Below are 13,922 nucleotides of genomic sequence, written 5' to 3'. Positions count from 1 at the left end.
TGGGCCTACTGCCCAGTGGGGAAGCCACAAGAACTTGCAGGGGGTTTCCCCATATCCCCCTCCCTATGCTATTTCTCTTTCCCTCCTCTGGTAACCCCCATATTTTCACCTCTCTGTTCCCTTCTGTCCTTCCAGCCTACTGATCAATATACCGTACCTGTCATCTGTCCCACATCTTTGAATATACTGATATTTATTTATTACATTTATGTCCCATCTTTCTCCACAATTGGAACCTAAAGTAACTTACATTATTCTCCTCTCTTCCAGTTTATCTTCACAATTATTCTATGTAGTAGGTTGGCTAGCCACATGCTGCAGCCTAAAGTTACTCAGTGACCTTCAGCAGCAAAGTGCAAATTCAATCTTGTCTCGCCCAGATCCTATTAAACTACAACCACTACACCATTGATTTGCATTGTTGAACAGCAGCAAGCAGCTAGACCTGGGCAAGTCATGCAAGCCTAGCAGCAGCAATTCATCTGGTGGCTGCTGGGAGGCCTTGCCTTGAGGAATCCTTCCTCAAAAGCCAAACACCCCCAGAAAGGGCTCTGCCTCCACTTTCTACTTTTTACTGACAAAAAATAAGGCTTGAAGGCTGGCAACACTGTTGTGGCTGCAACAGCAGAAGGACATTCATTTCTTAACGTTACAGGTGAACTTCAAATGTCTTCCTCAAAATGTTTTTTAAATATGATATTTTTCTGCAAATGTTGAGCTTTTTTTCAGATTTTCTATCTTGTGTATTCATGGCTCCAGTCTCCAGATTTAAGTATCCACAGATCTAGCCATATTGAGAATTAGATATATTGACATCACACAAAATAGAAATTTGCTGCTCTCAGCAAATTAAAGTATTATTTTAATTTTGTTTGAACACATACATAAATTTAAGAGTCCATTACAACATAGAACTAAAAATAGACTGTCTAAATAGAACCACAAATTTTATTTTATCTCATGTCATGCTATGCTTTGAAATGATAATGAATTTTGAATAAACATTTCTGCCATGCTTGAAATAGCTGAGCTATACTTGCTCCTCCAGTTAAGAAGCTGGTTTTACAAAATACACAGATACTTTGAAGATCAAGGTAGAAAATATAATCATCCTTCAGTGTGGGCAGACTAAAATAGAGTCTTTAACAAGTCCAAAAGTAATATTAAATCAATATAAATTATTTGCTGCACAACTGGTGAAGGACTGGTGGTCATGATAGGAGACTTCATTATCTCCTGAAGTCAAGAGATCACATGTCATAGACCGCAGAAGTCAGTATATTTATGGCAATTTTCTTCCAATACATCTCTTTGGAGAAACATACCCTGGGCTTCAGTAATACCAAAGTTTCAGTTTCTTTTATCTGTGTGTAATACTGCCAGTCCCATCTCCAGCAATGTAAGTCTTTAAGCCAGGTGTGACAGGCAGGCTATTTTTGACCCACAAAATGATTGCATCCAGTTCTCGCAGTTACTAAAGGAGCTTTTAAACAGTGAGCTTGGTTTCTCTCATAAGAAAAAGAAAAGTGATTAAGACGCATTAATAATCCAAATGATAGCTGCTTAATGATTTGAACATATCGGCCTCTGAGAACTTAGCAACTGTCCCACCTTGTTCTAACATATTTAATAGATGTCAAGGAATGTTGTCTCTATTCAGAATAACCAGCTGTTTAGCCTTTCAGCCCTACCTAGCCTACTACTTATGATTCAGCCAAGCTCACTAGGGAGTAGTCCTGATAGAAAGTTTTCTCAAAACCCATTCTATGGAAGAGTCTCTACAAGCCTGGAGGAGGTTTTGATAGTTACCCTAAATCCATCAAAGCACATATTTTTACACAGCTATAACCTTAAAAAGAATAAACCCAGGAACTCAGTTGAAACAGCTCCTAAAAATATCTTTAAGCTCATCTAGCAATGGTTTGCCCCTTCCCGCTAGACCAAGTAACCAATATGACTTAAAAAGAATTCAAGGAAAGCAAATAATGTTAACTTCATTTGTGTGTTTTCTTATTGTTCACAAGTGAAGAATGAGTAGTTTTAACTTGTTTGGAATGTCTGAAGCTAATCCTTAACACTCACTGGTCATGCAAAAGCAAATAGCTATGCACATATGGCTTGAGTTTTCTCTATTCCGTAAGTCTCAGATAATAGCTAAGCAAAACTTCCAACATGAAAATCCCATTTTCTACTACAACGAAGAGAGAAAATACAAGTAAATCTGTCAGGAGTGCTTTGATTGTGAGTTCCTACATTGCAGGGGGTTGGACTTGATAGCTCTTGGGGTCTCTTCCAACTCTATGAATTATAGCAGAATTTTCCCATCTGACTATAGAGCACTGTGCTTCTAGATCCATTTGGAGAGCCTGCCAACAATTACAATGTACATCTTGGTGTAACACAAGCTTCCTCAGAAGATCCCAATGCTCCAGTGCTCACAGAACTAGCAACTAATCTGTTTCCAAATGATAAAAACTTTATGTAAAGAGAGCCTTCTTTTCTGTACAGCCCATCCTTTCCTGGAAGCTGGTCACAGAGAATGAAAATTTAGCCATCTCTTATCCTGTCCCTTGTTTAGGTGATAAAACCAGTCCCTTGCCCAACTACCCCACACCACACAACATCAAATTCTTCCCTCACCTCCTGCAGCATACCCATCCTTCATATTAAACAGGTTAACATTAATTGAGTCCTCCATGTTACACCATTTTTAGTACAGAAGGTTCAAAGCCTCCATGCCATCTTTAGCATCTTCTCTAGTATCTTTTGGAACACCCTTTTGTAAAATTATTGAGACAATTAGTCTTAGGAGACAGGAAGCCCAACCCTTAAAATGCTGTTTAGAACAAGTTCAATGAAATGAATTGTGCTTTAGGCACTGTAGCAGAAATAAGATAGGTGGGACATAGGGCTGCTAAAAGACCTGGAGAAAAATGACCTGTCCCTTTAATAGAAGCTTAATGTGCGGAAATTGGCAGAGGGAATTGACATGGAAATAAATAATGTCCCCTTAAGCCTCCAGGCAAAGGCATAGCAAGGGAGAAAGCACCCGGAGCACTGGTGCATCCTCCACCCCGTCCCACCCCAGAATGTCCCTGTCCTGCCATATCACACCCCCACCAAACCCCACAGGGGTGCGCATCCAGCGCGTCGCGCACCCCTCCCCCCGCCACCGTCCCCTTGGAGCTATATCTCTGCCTCCAGGGACAAGATTTTTTGTTGGATGTTCGCAATTATATCAGCACAGAGGCAATGAAGTACAGAAGTAATCAGGCAAACTATATATAGTATTTAAATTCATATGTCCATACCATGCAAGTTTGTTCACAGGTTATGAAATAAATCAGTATTAGAAATTCTGCTAAATCAGATGTTCGCACAACAAACAGGCCATAGAAGAATCATCATGGCCATGTCTGGATAAATTTAAAAAGCTACCTTGTAATTCTTTAGTGACCTCTGGGTTCCCATTTCCTTTTCTCCGAAAATACAGAGCCCATCATTACAAGATTCAAGATTGTGGATGGTATTTTTGGAAAGATGGTTTTACTTAACCACCTGCTTCCCTACCTCCAGAAAACGTTTTAAATTTACCTTAGCATTTAAAACCCAAAAGTTAAATTGAGCAGGGCCCTGAGGCCTTGCATTTTTTCCTTTAAAAATACACCTATACTATTGTTGCTTGTGTTGAAGGCAGAATTATACAAGCCCACAATTGTTTTTGGAGAGCCATGTGATGTAATGGTTACAAGTGGCAGAGTCTAACCTGAAGAACCAGATTCACACTTTTTCACATGAAACCTGCTGGTTGACCTTGGGCCAGTTATAGTTCTCTCAGAACTCTCTCAGCCTACATGGAGGCAAGCAATGGCAAACCACTTCTGATCATCTCCTGTCTTGAAAACTGTACAGAGTCACCCTAAGTCAGCTGTGACTTGACGGCACTTTCCACCCGCACCACCACAATTTTTTCTACCACCCACACTTTTTTATTTAACATAATTTGAAAGGAAAGTCTGACACAAAGAACAGGAATTATTTAACCTTATACCAACAATCCATTTTCCCACAGAAAACCACTAGCCCAAATTGTTTTTACTCTTGCTGAAAAAACTTAGATAGGCCCTTTCCCCTTCTGCCTGGTCTGTCTCCTCCTTCAAAGCACAGTTGTAGTGCATATAATGTTTTAACCAAAAAAAAAAGTATAAGGAACCACAGTCTCAAGAATCTGTGATCTTCAGACTGGGTGTCAGCCACCATAGCACACAGCTCTTCAAAACTGGGGGTGGGGGTGGAGTCATTCATTTCTCTTTCTTTGGAAAAATCCAGTCCTGTCTGGATTTTGCCACCAAACAAGGCTTACAGATACATCTAGCGATTGTTTGTATGAACTCAGTCCACAGCAATTAGCAAAGATAAGCAGAAAGTCCTGGCAAAGAACAACTGGGAATACTTCTTTGCTTCCTTCCACACATCTTACACTGCAGATCTATGGATCTCAAGGATACTTAGCATAATATTGAAGGATAAAGATTAAGGGGATGAGTTCATCAGCCAATCAAGACTGTTTAGTCATCTGTCGCTGCTATGTATCTTCCTCTTATCCCTATCCTTACACATCTGTTCTGCCTTATGTACATGCACAGTGGGAACAGTCATGTTGGTGCTGAGGGAACACATTGCTCTCCTAACAGATGGACCTGCTCAGACATTAATCAGGATTATCAAGGTGTCTCAATTGGTTATATGCCAATGAAGAGTTTCATCCAACCTATATAGATATTTCTAAGGGAACAACAGAAGTGTTTTCCATCACCTGCTTTTATACTGTTCTAATTTAACAGTTTTCAAGGGCTTAGTAGCTGACTGCTTAAACAATCATGACTAAACATTATGCAAAGTTGGGGGGGGGGGTTAGGAGTCTGTAGTCAAAATATAACATTTGCAATGACTCCAAAAAAAAGGATGCTTTCATTAAGAAAACGTAGACTTGAATGGATTATCAAATATTATGTTGGGAGCCCTCCCAACCACCACCCCTCGTAAAAAAAACCCCAACCAGTTTCAGAAGAGGCTCATAAACATTATCTTTTCCAGAAATGATCATATTTGACACACAACAAGTTCTCAAAATTCCCCTCAGGCAAATTATCCTGTGATACTCATGGCAAAAATCACAGTTTGGGCAAGGACTCCCCACGGCTTAAGTGCCGAACACAGCTTCATCCCAGTTCTGGCACAGACTCCCCCCCTTATCACGGTTTTTTTTCCAAACCTGCATTGAAGTGCACCTTTTTTTCAATCACGCTCTGAAGCCAGTTCGGTGGGGAGAAACAGAGGACAGACGTGGCTTACTGTTCCCGCCCTCTGAACCTTCCAGCCAATCAGACTGCAGCAGCCTTTTTGTGTGTGTGTGCGCTGGGCGTGGCTACAAATAAACGTAAATACGAAGCTACGGGACAATGATTTTGATAAATTGTTTATGCATGGCTACGTTAGAATGTTAAAACGAGAAAACGAATAAGATGAATTTTCAATCGGGGTGGAGTAGTGTTCCCGCTCCAACACAATAGCCCATCAGAAGAAACCTGCTCAAATGCAGAGGTGGGGAAATTCTGCCTAGGCATTTACGTAGCTGCATGCAAAAAAAAAGGTTTAAAAAAAGGTTCTGTCCCAACACAACACAACAGACAAACGCAACAAGTCAGAACAGACCCGCCGAGCAGATCACGTGTTTGTGAGGAGTGTTATTTTGTTTGAAACCACAACAGACATTGAGGTCTTCACTAGATACATGCTGCAGTGGAGAGGGAGAAACCATGATGAAAAAGGTGCTGTTCCTTTTGGAACCGGGATGTATCCGGCTTAATTTCTCAGTGGGGATTTGACCAAAGTCAACTAACCAAAGCACCTGTACACATTACACCAGCACAGCCAAACTATAACCTGCAGGTTTAAGGTGTCTGAAGGTGGGTTATTTTCAGACAATAAATCCAGAAAACGCCATAGGGTTTTCAATGCAGGAATTTGCTTTTCTTTCAAATGCATATCTATAACTTGATTTTTAAAAACTGTCATGTTCACTTCACAGCCCTATGGTCTAGCTCAGCATTCCCCTTAGTTTCTATCAACACTCATTGTTAAGTTCACCAGTGAAATGGTTGAAATTTAATATTTTAATATTTTAATTAAAATATTTTAATATTTTAACAGAGTTAAAAGTTGTCGAAGGCTTTCAAGGCTGGAATCACTGGGGTGCTGTGTGGTTTCCGGGCTGTACGGCTGTGTTCTAGAACACGGCCATACAGCCCAGAAACCACACAGCACCCCATAGTTAAAGTTTTCAATTGTTACATAATATTGCACACCTGCATTTACGCATAAATTATACTTTCAAACAGCAAGATAAACAGAAGTTAGATGCTAGGAAAAAAGCTGATCTCAGCTGCAACAAACAAAATATTTTCCCTGCAGAAACACCATTATGTATAAAAGTGGGTGTTCATTATTATTTGTGAGGCACATAAGTTGTGACAAAACTTATACAACACTCATGCATTTTCCCTACACAGTGGCAATATTCATTCTTATGGGGGGGAGGCAAGAGGAGAACTTAGGTGTTCCAATGAAGAGTTGTAAAAATATTATTTAAATTAAGAACCCATCATTCACAAGATTAGACATCCAAAACCAGCCTCTAATTATAGTTACTGAGAATACCTTGTAGAAGAGTTTTTGGGCAACTTGGGTGCCTAGTTCCAATTTGTGACCAAAAGTGGGGTCACAAAAGTTTAGGCTATCCCTACACTTTTCAAGAACCTTAACAGCCTAATTCAGCAGACATTCTGCCACAATGTCACCGCCTCACATTCTGATCTTCATTTCTAAAGTGAAGTGTATGCCTATATGGACACCTGGCCCATTATAGTCTTCTTCCTAAGTCTTGATGGGGGGTGTGTGTGTTTCCTTAGAATATTTGTATCCTATCTTTTGATTTAAAGATCACTGAGGCAGCTAACAGCAATCATGAAACCACAACACAAATGAAACCACAACAAAAAGCTAAATAAACATAGAAGAATAACTGTTCACAAGGACTGCATCATTATAAATTAAAATAGCCAACGCACTCCAAAGATTTCAGAATCAAACTCACTTAGCTTGGTATGTACACATTAGTTAGGATCAGGCACTTGTGGTTCCAAAGTGAAGTGAACCCACTGGAATCTAAAATGATCACTCCACACTTACAACTGTACATAAGCAGGAATAATTGTGTTCTAAATTGAATTTGTAGAATTTCTAATTTTGTTGCTGCCAAATCTAGTTTTTATTCTTTAAAATAAAGGGAAGTGCAGTTTTTAATCGCACAGAACAAATGTGTTTCAGGGTTTCGTGACAGATGCCTATAGCTATGCTTTTATAAATTTGAATAAATATTACTTATACTTAAGACATAAAGATATATTTTTCCACAGCAATTACCAAAAGGTTCTACCTCTAAGGGCAATAGGATACCTCTACAGCCTCCACTATCAAGATAACAAAACTTTGTAATGTTAATTAGAGTTTTGCACTCCCGAAAAGCAAACACTGCGAAGTTCTACTTTCCATATGTTTAAAAAAGGGAACCAAGTCAGACTGGTTAGGGAACTTGTGCAAGAACCACAGAAAACTGGTAGGAAATGAAGCAGAAACACTTCTGTCCTCCACAATTCCTTTTTTATATCATGCTACTTTCTTTAATGTATGGAATAAATAGCAAATGGGAACAGGAAAGTTTCTGCTCCCCTGAATATGTTTCAACTCTGACCTGATATGACCATTTCTAGTGGTGAGAACGTCATTCAGATTCCATTCTCAAATTGCTTCTTGGCTGTGATTATTAGTCTGGCTGCCAATTGTAAAGAGTTTACATACTATCAACTCAAGTCTCTAACTTGCTGTACCAGCATGTATGTGGCTCATGAGCATAATGATAGCTATAGCTGCAATATGCAAAGAACAAAAAAAATATGCAAAGAACAAAAAAAATCACAGACAATGCTGCCACAGACATCGAGATCAACTATACAATCCTACATACAAAATCTCAAGTACCAGTCCATCTTCCTGCCTAGTAACTGCATTTAAGAACTGCCATTTTACATAATTGCCATTAAGTATATAGACAGAAGGTAACCCTAGCCAGTCATGGTCCACCAGTTAGGGTACTTGTATGAAGCATACTTGTTGGTTTTGTAGCTTATATAGGTGAATGGCATAAGGCATATTTAGTAAGGGGGGGGGGTAATTAAAAAGCCATAATCAGAGTTATAGATCAGAGTTATATTTCTCTCTACTGAAAGCAATCAGACCTTTCAAGCTTTGGCAGGATTGCATCCATTATGGAAACACAGTCCTAAGACATTAAATAGCTTTCCATAAGTCACCAGAAAGTCAGCCGTCACAGAAACTCAGTCCACAGCTTAATGAAACTCAAACAGATTCCATCAAAAACAATGGGGCTTATTTCTCCTACATGTGTGCTTTTAGGACCAGTGTCCTTAACATAAATGCATTTACTTTCAACTATATCTCATCAGTTTAGAACCTTATTACTAAATATCTGTGAGATGACAACCTAAAATGACATGCTTAGTACCATTAGGAATTTCAGGGTTAAATCTTCATACTGCTGTTTCAGCTGGGGCTTTTTGTTATTATTTGCTGTTGTTTTGTTTTGCCCTAGACAAACTATGACCTTGGCACTCATCTAGCAAAAGAAGAAAACTCTAGATTTGTACCCTGCTTTTCTCAACCATAAGAGGCTTCAGAACAGTTTACAAATTCCTTCCCTTTCCCTTCCTGTGACAGAGACCTTGTGAGAAAGAACTGTGACTGCCCCAAGCAGGCTTAATGTGAAGGAGTAGGGAATCAAACCCAGTTCCCCAGATTACAGTCTGCTGCTGTTAACCACTATGCCATGCTGGCTCTCGTTTTCTGTAGTGGCTAACAGGTGCTTTTGTGAAACCAACAAACACTGCACAGCAGGCTTAGCTGCCCCTACTATGAAGCCCACGCAAGTGCCATTCTGACATACACAGTCATTGCATGTAGAAATTTCCATGCCAGCCTTTGACTACTCTACCCTTCTTTATTACTCCCTCTAACCCAGGGGTCTGCAACCTGCGGCTCTCCAGATGTTCATGGACTACAATTCCCATCAGCCCCTGCCAGCCTGGCCAATTGGGCTGATGGGATTTGTAGTCCATGAACATCTGGAGAGCCGCAGGTTACAGAGCCCTGCTCTAACCCATCCACCCCAAGACTCTAAGAAACTTATTCTAGTAACCATCACAGCATGTTTTATCTAATTAGCATGTACATATAACATGTATATGTAATTAATATATGACATGGAAGTGTCAGATCTTGGTTTCCAAAATATAAAACACAGCAATGGAGAGGACAGGGGAGGACTAGACCAGGGGTAGGGAACCTGCGGCTCTCCAGATGTTCAGGAACTACAATTCCCATCAGCCCCTTTCAGCATGGCCAATTGGCCATGCTGAAAGGGGCTGATGGGAATTGTAGTTCCTGAACATCTGGAGAGCCGCAGGTTCCCTACCCCTGGACTAGACCATGACCTGCTTTCAGAGTTTCACAGCCCACTTTCAGGTCCTGATTCCCGACCCACAATTCAGGAAACACAACTAGAGCTTCCCTTGGGAGGTGAGAATGCAGCCATAAATAATTCAAACAAGAACCATGATAGCATCATTTCATACCCCCTCTACCTACAAAATATTTATAAGCCTATGTTTTGGTTAAAAGTTTGCTTTGTAAATCTTTCTATGAACACTGAGGAAGAAAAGAGGTGCAGTGTGCTGCGAATACATTTATGTATGTATGCATGCATGCATGCATGCATGCATGCATGCATGTATGTATGTAAGTTATTTATTTATTTATTTATTTCCCACCCATCACCAAAGTCTCTGGGACCAAACAGCACCTTTTAAAATAAATCAAGGCTTATTTTTAGAATTCATACCATTTCACTCCCCCACCCCCCTCAGGCCATAGAAGGTGGTAGGTTTTCCTATACGAAAAAGGTCACCTACTCAAATGTATGCCGTTAACTTTATTCATTTGGAAAACACTGTCAACAGATCCTTTTTTAAGTAACTAGGTTGTATAAGGGAAATACCAGCTGCTGCAACATTTTGTCTTAGAATCTTAAAGGCGACTTCCTTTAAAGGTATAGGTAAAGGGTAGTGCTGATGTGTAAAGCCAGAGTTTATTGAAATGATCTAATAGCAACATTTCTAAATGATTCAACAGTATTACAGATGGTAAACATCATGATAGGTGACAAAGGTCATTAATTTTAACTATGTGCCTGCTGACCACCACCACAACCCATTTTAAGCTCAGTTGGCAAGGGAGGACCCTGTACAAGCTCTGAAGTCAGACAGCAAAAGCAATGCCCAAAAAGCAAAATGTGACATGACACATTTTTGTCAACATTTCTCACACAAAGCATATAAAAAGAAACCTACCACTAATTACACTTCCCTACACTTTCAAGACAGGAGAATCAGGAATTCAGATGGGTCAGAAGAACTCGTCAATTCCCTCTCCCTTTATGAAACTAGCCAAGCACTCACTTCCCTTAATTTCACACTATGTGAAGCACACTTGTGGCAAAGAGATACGATGATAGAGAAGACTAACAGAATATTTCAGCAAATGCCATAAGACATGGAGTTCATGTTCCACATTGCAAATGCTTCAGGCTTGAAGGCCACTATTTCATCTATTAGATAATCATTACAAATTGTACATTATGCACTGTGCTTGATACAGAACAAGAGTTAACCCATCTACACACCTTGGCACAGGCTTTATTGTTGGGATTTTCTGCTTCTGTGGTTTACTATGCACTTCTAAGCAGACTTAAGCCAGTCTAAATCCATTTACTTTGGTGAACTTAGAAGGGTGTAACTTTGTTTAGAATTGCATTGCTATACTATATAAGCTTCTCTCCATCACCCATAATAAAGAGAACAGAATGCTCACAACTGCCAGTAAACAACCTCTGACTTCCCTTCCACACCCAGATATTTTCTATCTACATTCTTCATCTCCCACACCTCATTTTCCCTTTAAGTTTCACCAGTGACAACCTCTTTTGCTATCAGCAGCAGTAGTAAAACTTTATGAGTTTATTAATGTAAAAGTTCAAAAAGGGCAGCATCACTTTCAGACCACTAAGAAGTACACTGTCTGCATTTCAAGGAAACGTTCCTTCATTCCAAGGATTAGCACAATGTAAGTTAACTTTAGGCTGCACAAAAGGATCACAATCCAAGGTAAACAACCCATGAGACAAAAACGACTGACATTTCTGTGCTTCTCTACATAATTGGGGTGGAAGGTAACAGACTGCTGTATAAATGAAGGCTCTTACCGGAGTATCAGAGCAAGAATTAAGATTGAATATTACATTATAGTCCCCCCCCCCCCTTCTATTCATAATCATCCACCTCCTAGATTTTTCTGTTTGGACTGGAAACTACAGGAAAAGAATTATTATGATCCTGTAATGCACAATTATTGTTGATCTTCAGTTACAATTTACATTTCCTAGTAAAAAGGCAGAAAAATACAGGCTGCGGAAAGGACTACCTGAGAAATCCACCTGTTTTAAGTAAGCTAATTGAAGAAAGATCCAATGGGGGAGAGGGAGAAACCATTACAGAAGCGCTGTCTTTTCTCTCGTGCATATGAACAGCAAACATGCCCGCTCCCCCACCCTTCATTTCCGCCTCTGTCATAGATGAGGCTTTTGGAATAGCGGCTCTTATCACCTCTTGATGATTTTCAAAACCTCCCCAGCCCAGGCGCGCATTGCCAGGCAGCATCAACTCAGACAAAGTTCAGAGAGATTCGGGTAGAAACTTCAAGGACCGCCAGCTGCGTGAGATGGATGGGGAAGAGGCGCCTCCCGGCCAAATACCACCTGCGTCGCCACGAGCACGCAGCGTCCCGGGCAGAAGCGCCTGGGCAAGCCGGGCTGCCTCGGAACGCGGTTGTCGCCCTTGTTACACAAGAGTCCCCAGGCGCCCGTCCCTCTGCCAGGGTGTCCCAGGACGCAGCACGAAAACAAACCCGAGCCGCGGGGACTTACCGAAGGCGCCGCTCAGCAGGTTGGAGAAGGCGGCAGCCGCATAGCCGGGCGGGGGGCGCCGGGGGAGGGGGCGGGGGTGGACGCGCCGCTGCTTTTGTGCCTAGTCTCTTTGACCGCCTCTTCGGGACTCAGCGAAACCGCCCGCGCGCGACGTTGCGCGAGGCGGCGGGAGCGGCTCTGGCGGCAGCAACTGGTTGGCTGGCTGCCGGCCTGAGCCAAGAGCTGGGGGACTGGGCGGGGCTCTGGGGGAACGCTGTCAGCCAATCAGGCCCAGGCAGAAGGGAGTCCTGTCAGTGCGGAACTGCACGTGGGCGCTAAGAAGCGAACGCTGCCGAGGCGGCCTCCCTTCCATTGCCCGGGAAGCGAATGGGATCGCACGCACTCGACCTCTGGTCAGCGGTTCTGCATTTCTTCAGTTCGCCGCGAGTCCGTCTTGGAAGCGACCCCTCCCCTTACCTTGACTTCGGTGAGATCTGGGGTTAGTTTGTACTCCCAACAGAATCAAGATGGAAAACTTTTCGTGGTGCAGATCGAGCTGGTGCGAGAGGTGAAGGCCCCCGAGTGCTGCTGGGGTATAATGCTTGAGAGAAAGAGCTGTGCTCTTTGTGGGATCCGGTTCAGATTTTGGACCTGCCAGGAACTCTCTGAATAGCCTTAGGCAAGCCGGTCAGGTGCGGGATACCGGAGTTGTACTACTGACCTACATTATGAGACTGTGCAAAGACTCCAAGAGAATGAAGCTCTAAGCAGCTATGTAGGTCCAAAGCAAAATTCATGTAAAATACTAAGTCATTTCCAAAATATTTAGTAGCCCGCCATATAAGGAATTCTGGAGAACTTGAAAACTAACACACTATTTTGTGACAATTATTGGCTTGAATAAAAGGAAGTACATGGATTTTGGTTTTCTGCATGTGAAACAGGCTGTGGACTGGAAGTATTACAGTAATGCTAGCTAGGTATTATTTATTTAAAAAATCTTTGGCAAATAAGCAAGCTTTGCAACACCTCCTAAGAATCAGTGAGGGGACCTACTGACCCAGTGTTCAATTTAGGGCAGTCTCCCCTCCCTTCTTCACAGAATTCACTCCAAAGTGTCTGAGCAATGAGAACATAAAGGAAGAGACAGTCCTTCAAATATGTGGGCCCAGGCTGTGAAGGGGTTTTAAATACAGCTCTATCCGATTCTGCTTACTCTGTAGTGGCTTACTGCCCCTCAGATTGCCTTCATGTAGGTTGAACCTCTGATTTTTTAAAATCCAGAAATGTCCCACTGAATGCTTGTTTCCATTTATGTGTGCATTCAATACTTTCTTTTCTAATAAGCCTCTTTAACCAAAAGTCCTGAAAAAAGTCAATAAATAAAATACTATAACAACAAGAAGAAGAGTTTGGATTTATATCCCCCTTTCTCTCCTGTAGGAGACTCAAAAGGGCTTACAATCTCCTTGCCCTTCCCCCCTCACAACAAACACCCTGTGAGGTAGGTGGGGCTGAGCTCCGAAAAGGTGTGACTAGCCCAAGGTCACCCAACTGGCGTGTGTGGGAGTGTACAGGCTAATCTGAATTCCCCAGATAAGCCTCCACAGCTCAGGTGGCAGAGCGGGGAATCAAATCCGGTTCCTCCAGATTAGAATGCACCTGCTCTTAACCACTATGCCACTGCTCCTTTAATATTTAACAAGATTAAATATTACAATAAACTTATTTTACCAAGGATCAAATAAATTAACACCCATAGTAAGAA

General features: G+C 41.6%; 1 protein-coding gene across 7 annotated transcripts in view; it reads right to left on the bottom strand.

The window, feature by feature from the left end:
• The window catches only part of MICAL2 (microtubule associated monooxygenase, calponin and LIM domain containing 2), a 102,822-nt gene extending 90,483 nt beyond the window's left edge, over nucleotides 1-12,339 (bottom strand). For 6 of the 7 annotated variants that reach the window (XM_048485051.1, XM_048485053.1, XM_048485055.1 and 3 more), the window contains exon 1: nucleotides 12,176-12,339. The gene's annotated coding sequence lies outside the window, so the exon portion shown is untranslated. Of the gene's footprint in view, nucleotides 1-11,855; nucleotides 11,920-12,175 lie in introns of those variants that run through there. The other variant, XM_048485050.1, reaches the window with a different exon arrangement.
• Between the last annotated feature and the right edge of the window lie 1,583 nt (nucleotides 12,340-13,922).

The sequence above is a fragment of the Sphaerodactylus townsendi genome, linkage group LG02 (assembly GCF_021028975.2).
Source record: "Sphaerodactylus townsendi isolate TG3544 linkage group LG02, MPM_Stown_v2.3, whole genome shotgun sequence".
NCBI classification, from domain to species: Eukaryota; Metazoa; Chordata; class Lepidosauria; order Squamata; family Sphaerodactylidae; genus Sphaerodactylus; species Sphaerodactylus townsendi.
The sequence above is the reverse complement of the archived record's forward strand: the minus strand, read 5'-3'. Positions and strand labels throughout refer to the sequence as shown.